At 41.2% G+C, this 9,424-nt stretch overlaps 1 pseudogene across 1 annotated transcript; it reads right to left on the bottom strand.

Annotated features, from left to right (window-relative positions):
• Positions 1-5,811: 5,811 nt before the first annotated feature.
• Positions 5,812-6,709, bottom strand: LOC311621152 (translationally-controlled tumor protein-like; annotated as a pseudogene). Its single transcript has one exon. The product of its transcript is annotated as a translationally-controlled tumor protein-like (transcript).
• Positions 6,710-9,424: the final 2,715 nt, after the last annotated feature.

Here is a 9,424-nt window from a genome sequence, read left to right as displayed (position 1 = left end):
CTCAGGTTTGCAAAGAAAACCATCCAGGGCCGGAGATTCTGAGTAAGAGGTGCCGGCCTTAGACAGGGTGGGCAGGAAGGGTCTCTTCAAAGCAGAGACCCAGAGGAGGAGCAGTTGCTGGTGGTGAGTGGAGGGCTGGGAGGAGTTCCCAGAAGGGGGCCAGCATCTTAACCTGAGCTCAGCAGACTTGAGGAACAGAAAGGGAACACCTGGAAGGCAAGCAATATGCTTCCTCATGGACCATGTGAGGCCCCAGCAATGGCGATGGAAGTAGTTTTAAGGACTGTTCAGAAAGGACTCCATTTTTTAGAAGACAGATGGGCAGATGCATTCTGTGCTCAGGCATGCAGGCCCGTGTGTGTGAATTCATGCTGAGGAAATCGCCAGGTCATTTGTTTGTCTTTCTATGATTAAAGGAGCAACACAACTTACCTAGTGTTGCTTCTCTCTTTGCAAACAGGCTCAGCAAGCTCTGGGACTGAGAAATGGGTAGATTCAGTGGTTGATGACCAATTCCCAGAGAAGAGCGGCCAGGACAGGTATGTGTGACTCTTGACACAGACCAGAATGCTGTAGGGTCATTGCTCTTTTCAAAAAGGACCAAGTAGCCACCAGCCTGTGCCAAGTGGGGTGCCTCCTGGAACAAGTTATGTAGGAATCCTTCCTGAGGTTATTCACTTAACACATGTTTTTTTGATGCTTTGTTTTTGTCACTCATCAAGTGTACCTTTATCTATTTATTTTTAATTGTGGCTGACATACTATATTACACCTGTTTCAGGTGTACCGGACAGTGGTGAGACATTTACACACATGACCAAGTGATCACCCCAATGAGCCTCATCACCATCTATCACCACACTCAGCAAATGTTTATCAACACAGCGTGGCCTCTTGAGTTGGCATTTCCACTGACTCACTGTGGGACCTTGGCCTGAGAAGTCACTTCAGGTTCCTCATAGGATTGTTGTCAAGATCAAGAAGTGAACAGGTCCTCCCACAGTCTACCAGTCCATGACAAGTACTCAGCAAATGCTGATTTTCTTTTTTCTCCCCTGAGTTAGAGAAGTAAAAAGAAATTGAGGAAGCAGAATGTGCAGCTTGCCACAGAGGCTGTTGACAGTGAGGGAGAGGGAAGAATTGAAACAGTTCCCAAAGTTCTAGCCCTGGACATTGCTTAACGTTGCGTATCATTTAAGACTCTTTCTGACTCAAGTTAATATGAAGCAAAAAAGGGTTTTATTGCCTAATGTCTGAAAAATCCCGGGGACAATCAGCGTTAGGGCCAGTTTGCTCCAGAGATCAGCCCTCTGATCCTGGCCCAGGTTTCTCCCTTTGGCTTCGCTCTCCTTCAGGTGGAGGTTGTTCCTTCTCAGTCTTCACCTGTCCTGCAGCGTTTGCCAACAGCCCCGGGCTTGTCCTCCCAGATCCCGGGGCAAGAGAAAATAGTAACAGTAGTTAGCACCCATATTTGCTTACTATTTTTTTGTTTGTTTTTTAATATATTTTATTGATTTTTCACAGAGAGGAAGCGAGAGAGGGATAGAGAGTTAGAAACACCGATGAGAGAGAGACATCGATCAGCTGCCTCTTGCACACCCCCTACTGGGGATGTGCCCGCAATCAAGGTACATGCCCTTGACCGGAATCGAACCGGGGACCTTCCAGTCTGCAGACCGACGCTCTATACACTGAGCCAAACCTGTTTCGGCAATATTTGTTTACTATTATTCTAACTTTTGATGCTTGTGATTTTCACAAGGTAGGTAGGAAAACTGAGGCAGATTAAATTACTAGCCTAGCCCTGGCCAGTGTGGCTCAGTTGGTTGGAGTATCATCCTGTACACCAAAAGGTCTCAGGTTTGATTCCCAGTCAGGGTATATACACAGGTTGCAGGTTTGATCCCAGCCCTGGTCAAGCATTTGCGGGAGGCAAACAATCAACATGGTCTCTCTCACATCGATGTTTCTCTCTTCCCTTCTTCCCTCCCTTTTACTCTCTAAAAATCAATGAAAAAAATATTCTTGGGTGAGGTTTAACAACAACAACAACAACAACAACAACAACAACAACAATATATAATCAATTATAATGATAGATTTCAAAATACCTTTCTCACAATTAGCCAGAATTACCAATCAAAAAAATCACTCATTTTGCTTTATACCTTAAACTGATACGCTGCCCTATGTCAATAAAACTGGAGGGGAAATCTTTCAGACCAACAAAATAATACAATGTTATACCAGTCAAAACATTCTTCAGTAGAACTGAATAACATAATGAAATTAATTGATATAGTATTACATATAAGGGCTTCTTATAACCTAAAAGAAAATATTTTTTCATGAAAATAAATAATTATAAATACATGATTAAAGGTGATTTAAACCTCACAAATAGTTACAAATTAAGAAACCAATTTCTAATCTTGGATCAAAGAGGCTGTAAAAGGGAACTTAAAACGCTCTAGAAACCTATGAAAAGGAAACCACTTTCTTTTGAGACCTATAGGATTCGAAAGCAGTACTAAGAAGGACATTTAGAGCTCTAAAATACACTCACACTTTAAAAGTAAAACCAAAAAATAAAGGAACTAAACACTCATTGTAAAACACTTTAAAAAAGAAATTAGGAAATTGAAATCAATAAAGGTAAAAGTTGAAAGTAATAATATAGAAAAAATAACAGAAAGAACAAAAATAGTAAGACGAATAAATAAAAAAATCTAATAACTCTAAAAGTTTACTGAAAAGACTAATAAACTATGTTTATATAAAATAAATAAACGATTTGCAGGTTTGAAGAGGTGAAAAAATATAAGAGATTAGGAATGAGTAAAGAGTCATAACCCCAGGCACACAAGAAATTAAAAGATTTAAAAGAATCACTAAAGGCAACCCTACAGCAATGAATATGAAAACCTACAAGGCATGCATGATTTTCTGGCAAATTACAAACTATTAAACACGAATAGACCAATGAAGGTGATTGGATGTTAATAATGAGAAGACCCTAATGGATAAGAGCCAAATGGATCAGAGCTGAATTTTAGTTTATCTCTAAAATCTGATATTCCCAATGCTAAGTTATTTGAAGCCTGGTTACTCACAGTGTGTCCACAGACTAGCAGCATCAGCCGCACCTGGGAACTGGCTAGAAATGTGGGGTTAGCTACTCCAAGCCATAGAAAAAAATTTTAAATTCATGTTTTCAAGCCAATGTAATTTTAATGCAAAAAAAGAAAAAATTGTTCAGATGATACATACTTTTTAACTACAATTATTATTGTAGATTAATTTCACTTAAGATTTAGACAGTAAAATTATAAACAAAATATTAGCTTATAGAAACCTTCATTATATCAAAACAATTAAAAACAATAAGCAAGGTTTATTCCCAAATTGTAAGAGTGGTTCAACATCCATTTACATAAGCCATACATTGATACACCAAATGGTACTAAAATTCAGCAGTTACTCATTCCTAATAAAAATTCTAAGTATAGAAGCAAATTATTTAAATATGCAAAAGACTATTTACCAAACACCAATAGCAAATATTATCTTAAGAGAATGTGATAAGGTGGATAGATTAAATATACAGAAACCAATAGCTTTTTTCCTGTTCTAATAAAAGCCAACTAAAAATAAAAGTGAGAAGATATTTTTCCATGTACAATTGTGATAAAAACTATAAACTACTTCAGAATAATTCTAACAAAATATAACATAAAATATAGGGAGAAATCTCTTGCTATCTTGTTAAAACACACAAAAAATTTCAATAGCAAAGGTTTTCCATATTTTTGGAAGGAAAATTTAAATCACAAAAAAAGTTAATTCTCTTAAAATTAATTTCATGCAGTTTCCACTAGAATGAAAACAAGATGTTTTGTGTGTTTTTTTCCCTTGAAGTTGGACAAAATAATCATTCAGTTCACTGGGAAAAATAAATGTGCAGTATTAGGTAAAGAAAACTATGAAAAAGAAAAACAGTGAGGGGAGATTTGCCTTCTCAGATAATCCCAGACCTAAAGTTACCATAATCCAAGATTCGGCAGAACAATATTATTAGGATTAATGTAGAAACTTTAAGAGTAAAACCAGTGTTTGGAAAAGTGCTATTTCATTTTGTTAATCCTCACCCTAGTATGTTTTGTCCATTGATTTTTTTTATTATAAAATATATTTTATTGATTTTTCACAGAGAGGAAGTGAGAGAGGAATAGAGAGTTAGAAACATCGATGAGATGAGAGAGAATCATCGATTAGCTGCCTCTTGCACACCCCCTACTGGGGATGTGCCTGCAACCAAGGTACATGCCCTTGCCCGGAATCGAACCCGGGACCTTTCAGTCCGCAGGCCGATGCTCTATCCACTGAGCCAAACCGGTCCCGGCTGTCCATTGATTTTTAGAGAGAGTGGAAGGGAGGGAGAGAGACAGAAAAAGAGAAACATTGATGTGACAGACACATGGATTGGTTGCCTCCTGCATGTGCCCCTACTGAGTTGGGGATCAAGACTGCAACTTGAGATATGTGCCCTTGACTGGAATTGAACCTGATACCCTTCAGTCCACAGGCTGACGCTTTAACCACAGAGCAACCGGCTGGGGCAGAGTGCTATTTTATTGAGGTGACATTATTGGGATGCCTACGTGGAAATATCCAGTAGCTAAAGTGAAACATGCAGGCCTGGCTGGCATGGCTTAGTGGTTGAGAGTAGACCTATGAACCAGGAGGTCACGGTTTGATTGCTGGTCCAGGCACATGCTCAGATTTTGGGCTCAATTCCTAGTGGGGGTCATGCAAGAGGCAGCCTATCAATGATTCTCTCTCATCATTGATGTTTCTATCTCTCTCTCTCCCTCTCCCTTCCTCTCTGAAAACAATAAAAATGTTTTTTTTTTTTTTTTTTTTTAAAGCAAAACATGCATTTGAAGAGAAGGTAGGCCCAGAGAGATGGGTCTGAGAAGTTTCTATTGAGGTTATAAGTGAGGAAATGAGTCACCAAGGAAAAGAGAATGGTGCTCCCCAGACTTTGGTTTAGAGGCCTGGGGTCAGTTCAGGGAGTAGGCCATTGACTGCCTCTGAACCTTCTTACATGAAGGGCTATTAATGCCTGTCCTTCCACTCCAGAGCACCACCATGTTGTGATGTGTAAGAAAGTGGCTGTAAACCAATAAGCGTTGTGCCAAGCAAGGATGTTGCTAAGAGAGTAGATCCTAAATATTCTCACAATAAAAACGAAATGTTGGTGGAGGTGGTAATTACTTTACAATAGTAAGCGTATCAAATCAACAGGTTGTGTACCTTAAACGTAGACCATGTTACACGTCAGTTATATCTAAATAAAACTGGAAAAACAAGCAAACAAACAAAACAAAACAAACCCACAAAAAATAAAGTCCAAGTGCTGCAGTGAAGTCCAAGTGCGTCAGTTCCTTTGATTTGCTTCTGTAGAAAATGTCAGAGTTCATTCTGGTCCATGTATTCTGTGGATTCAATAGGTTTCACACACTTTTTCAGTCTGGCCATGTGAAATATTTGGTTGGTGTTTAGTTCCTGTTTCCTACAGGTCAGTGCTTAAGAATTCTGGAAGTGATAAGAACACCTCCCAGCTTCCAGACAATCTGTCAGAAAGTAAAATGCAATTTCTTCATCCCGTGGGGAATGTGCCCTCTTTCTTCAGTGTATGGTGGAGATGTCTGATGATTACGGTTTTAACTTGTAGTAAAATACACATAAGATGTCTTACCCATTTTTTATACACTTTAGTTTTAGATAACCTACATGACATGTTTTTTCTTAAAAACGATGTCTCTGCTCCAAATAAATCAAGATAAAAATAAACGAAGGGTTCAAGATACCATCGTCCCATTTGTCCCGAGCTGGTGTGTTGGATGAAAAGCAGCGGCCAGTAACAATGACAGGTGATAGGTCAAATTGCGAGATTGTTAACACTTTTCCATCCCTAAAGAGAATCATTTGTGGGATCACACCATCCTCACGGGGTCCAGCAGAGCAGCCCTGCCATCTGGACTCATGTGGTCTCCAAAACAGAACTGCTGGTTTCTACATTAGCAAGGAGGTGCTGGATTTGTCCTGCAGCCCCTGCCATGAGAGGCTTTGCTCTTGCTGTCTCTGTTCTTCACGTTTCACTTTGATTTCGTGTCATCTTGAGGTGCTTCCTGTTGGCTTCTTTTGTGAAGCTCGTTTCCTGCAAATGATGGTTCATGACACTGTCAACACCAGTGACGACTGTGCTTTCGGTACCTTCGCCCTGGGGGCCTTCAGTGGAGGCATTTCCACCAATGACGCCATCCATGTTACCCTCTGTCCTACTGACCGTCTTCTCGGCCACCTCCAGGCACAGTTTGTCTCTGATGACCCAGGTCTGGCAGATATCGGAGAAGGTCCCATCAGGACTGATGAGGTCCCGGTAGATGATCTTGATGGTGGCAGAAGGAGGTGGTAGAGGCATTGGCTTATAGGAGCAGGAGCTCTGAGCTCTGAGCTCTCCTCCCCCCCTACAGAGGGAGCAGCACTGAGGAGATGAAAAAGCTGTGTTACCCATTTTTAAGGGCACAGTAAGTATTAAATATATTCACATTTTACGCAACCAATCTCCACTACATTTTCATCTTGCAAAACAAAAACTTTATATCCATTAAGCAACAACTCCCCATTTCCCCTCCTCTCAGGCTCTGGCCACCACACGATGGTAACTTTTTTTATTGGGTCAGTTTCCTAGAAGTTCTGCCTACGTGAGTGTTCTTAATACATCCCTGAAGAGTCAGAACCTATAAGTACCCTTAGAAATTAGGATGTCATTTGGCTACTCCAGAGAATTAGTGATTAGATATGACCCCATGCCAGAAGAAAAAATTCAGGAGTGGATTCATAAGCAAGCGCCGGAAGAGGGACAGAGTTTGGATTCAGGTAAAGCAGTTTGATCCCCAGGCATTAGTACAGGCCTTTCGCATGAGGAAGCAATGGGTGCAGCAGCTGGAGGAAATGGGAAGATCATTGCGGTCAGGTAGTCATTCACTCAGTAAATACATTTTGAATATGCCCAGGCCCAACCCTGACCTAGGGTTTGGCACTCAGTGATAAATAATCCAAGACCCAGGATTTCAAGGAACTTGCAGTCAAATAGTCTGGACAAGCCCTGGCCGGGTGGCTGAATGGTTGAGAGTAGACCTATGAACCAGGAAGTCATAGTTGGATTCCAATAAGGGCACATGCTCAGGTTGTGGGCTCGATCTCCAGTGTGGGCATGCAGGAGGCAGCTGATTCTCTGTCATCATTGATGTACAGATGGCAAAGATACAGGTGATCATATTCTCCATTTTTAAGTTACTCATCTTATTTTCCACTGTAAAATTTTTTTTTTTTAATTTGCATCCACTTTAAAAATGTTCACCATGTAACTGACTCTGGCTAATGTGCTTTGACTATTCACTAAGCACTTACAAGTCCATAATCACAGTTGCTCCTAGGAAATGCTCTGAAGGAGGAGGATAATATTATTATCATCCTTATTTTTCAGATGAGGAAATAGAAGCTCAGAAAGTCTGGGTGGCTTTTCCAGAGTCACAAAACTAGAAGAGGTAGAGTCAGCATGGAGCTCAGATAAAGGCTTAGTTAAATGCCATGCTCTTTTTGACCCCCTTTCCCGTCCCCGCCCCCCCCCAAGTTAATTATAGGGAGAAGGCTGTCAGTCAGTTGGTCATCAATACATATATCTATGGGTCACTTACCTGCGCCAGGCATCTGGGGTACTGTAATGAATGTCACCTGTCCCTTCCTGAGCCGAAAGAGTTAATTACACCCACAAATGCTAAGCATTGCAAAGGATTGTTTTTGGAGAACGAAACACAAGGAACCCCGCCTAGACTGGAGTTGGGTTGGAGGGGGCAGGTAGGTGGGGAGATGGATGTGATGGTGTCATAGACAAGAATTTACCTTCTGAAAATAAAGCTTTGGGGCCCTGCCCTTTATTGCTGTTAGCTGTGGCCAAAGACACTCAGGCTTGTTTCATTTTGTGGGATGATTCAGTTATCCGGTGGGTTTAATTGAATAGTGGGTAGAAAATCCCATCCCCGCCCAGACTAGCTAAACCAGTTTCAGTAGTTTCACAGCCTGTGAAAAACACACTCTTGTAAAGAAATACACCCGATTTGGAGTAAAATTTAGAATTAGCTCCTGGGTAGAGGAAGTCACACCTGACCCATCTCCTGTTCTGTTAGTGCCTCTTTGTGAGGAAAAAAGTGCTGTTGGACTTGATGCAACTCTTGAAAAACTGACTTCTACATTGGGTCCTTCCCCCAGATTGACACAACCAGAAAAGTTGACAGGAAAGTGCTAACAAGACACAATTGCAAAAGTTAACACTGACCCTTGAAAGAATTATCTTCTGTTAAAGCAGAAAGGAAAAAAAAAAAAAGGGAACAAGGTCCTTCAGTTTTTGCATATGCCAGACTCAACACGCTGAATAGATCACTGTGCTGGTCCCTTGGTTTTAAAGAGATGCAGCGAGACTTCATTTTTGTCACTCTCCTGCAAATTATTGTCTAAGACCACAAATCCATGTTCACTGGATTTTCTGGGGTTGTTCAAATTTCAGATAATTTCGTTTCTGGTCAAGCCACAGCTCCTTGGAGACAGGGGACTCTACTTGTCTCACATGGTGCTGTCTTCTGTCCCCAGCAGTGTTTCCTTATTGCACATAGTTGACTTATTAATTATATGTCTGACAATACAGAAATCATTGCCACCACAATTCTGAAGCACATTTCATAGGGCCAGCGATGTTAGAGTGTCCGTGGAGCGTTGTTTGTACACACAGACCCAGGGAAAAGGCCCTGGGACTGAAGATCCCCCTCCGCAAGCAGAGGGCAGGGAGAGACCAACGGAAGAGGCTGACCATTCCAGTCTGTTGACCAATAGAGTATATTAAAGGAAACATACACACAAGGCTTGACTTGGGTGGCTGCAAGATGAAAGGGATCTCTGTGCTATACAGCAGGGGCTGAAGAATTCTGCAGAGTGATCAGATAGAGTCTGAGGGAGGTTGCAGTAAGCAACCTTTTGGGCCAGGGTCCAGCTTGTGTTGGACAGCAGTCGCATCTTGGACCAGTCTCTTCCACAAGAATCACCATTCATTTATTTGTTAATATATTGATGTGTTGCATAAAGTTATTGAATGCCTAGTCTGTGCCATACACTGTAATAGCTCCTGGGAATATAGAAGTGAATAAAATAGGCAAAAAATCCTGTCCTTATGGAGCTTAAGGCCTGGTGGGGGAGATAGATGAAAATTAAGTTAAATATATGGTACTCTATAGAAGCCTGGTACACAAAATTTGTGCATTGGGAGGGGAGGGTCCCTGAGCCCAGCTTGGGACCCCTCGGGGGA

Source organism: Pipistrellus hanaki (assembly GCF_964339955.1).
Source record: "Pipistrellus hanaki genome assembly, chromosome: 1".
NCBI lineage: Eukaryota > Metazoa > Chordata > Mammalia > Chiroptera > Vespertilionidae > Pipistrellus > Pipistrellus hanaki.
Note: the sequence above shows the minus strand (reverse complement) of the source record. Positions and strands in the feature narration are given on the sequence as shown.